Here is a 1,207-nt window from a genome sequence, read left to right on the forward strand (position 1 = left end):
CTTCGGCCACTCCGGCCGGTTCAGCCGCGGCCATGGCACCGGACACAGCGCTGAGGGGACAAAGAGGGGTCCCAGGGGGGGTTTTACCCCCTCCCCAGCTCGGAGAGGATCCCGGAGAGGAGCGGGAGAGGCCCCGGTGATGTCGGGGGACACGGGGACATCGGAGGGGACACCGGAGGGGACACGGGGAGGGGACAGGGGTCCAGCGGGGTCCCCAACGCCGCGGGCAGCGATGCCGCTCTTACCCCCTCGCTGGCGGTGGCGGCTCCTGGAGATTTCAGGAGTTTTGGGGAGGTTTTGGGGAGGTTTTGGGGAGGTTTTGGGGAGGTTTCAGGAGTTTTGGGGAAGTTTGGGGAGGTTTCAGGAGGTTTCAGGAGGTTCGGGGAGGTTCCGGGAGGTTCGGGGAGGTTTCAGGAGATTTCAGGAGGTTTCAGGAGTTTCGGGGAGTTTCGGAGAGGTTTCAGGAGATTTCAGGGGGTTCGGGGAGGTTTCAGGGGGTTCGGGGAGGTTCGGGGAGGTCTGGGAAGTTTTGGGAAGGTTTGGGGAGGTTTCAGAAGGTTCGGAGAGGTTTGGGGAGATTTCAGGAGCTTTCGGGAGGTTTTATATCCGCGCCGCAGGAGGGCACAGCGCAGCCTTTGTCCCCCCCCGCGCCGGTGTTGGGTTTCCTGGCGAGGCCGGACGGACGCGGTGACACCGCCCGGGCGCCGCCGTTTGTCCGTCCGTCCGTCCCTCTGTCCGTCCCCGCGCCAAACCCGGCCCAAAGTCACCGGCGGGGACAGGAGCGACACCCGGAGCCGGCTCGGAACGGTCCCGGGAGGGTTTGGGGACAGAAAAAAAGCTCCGGGATGGCTGAACCCGAACTTCGAGCTCCGTTCCGGGGGGAGAGGAGAGGAGAGTGTCACCCTTGGGACTGTCCCTGCGGGGTTGGGGACAGGGGGGTGACACCGGAGCACCGTTCTTGTCACATCTGTGTCACATCTGGGTCACTTCCCTGTCCTTTCCCGGTCACATCTGTGTCACTTCTCGGTCACTTCCCTGTCCCTTCCCTGTCACTTCCCTGTCCCTTCCCTGTCCCTTCATTGTCATTTCCCTGTCCCTTCTCTGTCCCATCCCTGTCCCTTCCCTGTCCCTTCCCTGTCATTTCCCTGTCCCTTCCCTGTCCCTTCCCTGTCCCTTCCCTGTCCCTTCCCTGTCCCTTCCCTGTCCC

Source organism: Malurus melanocephalus, unplaced genomic scaffold (genome assembly GCF_030028575.1).
Source record: "Malurus melanocephalus ecotype Western Australia unplaced genomic scaffold, MMel_1.1 scaffold_3133, whole genome shotgun sequence".
In the NCBI taxonomy this organism is placed as follows: Eukaryota; Metazoa; Chordata; class Aves; order Passeriformes; family Maluridae; genus Malurus; species Malurus melanocephalus.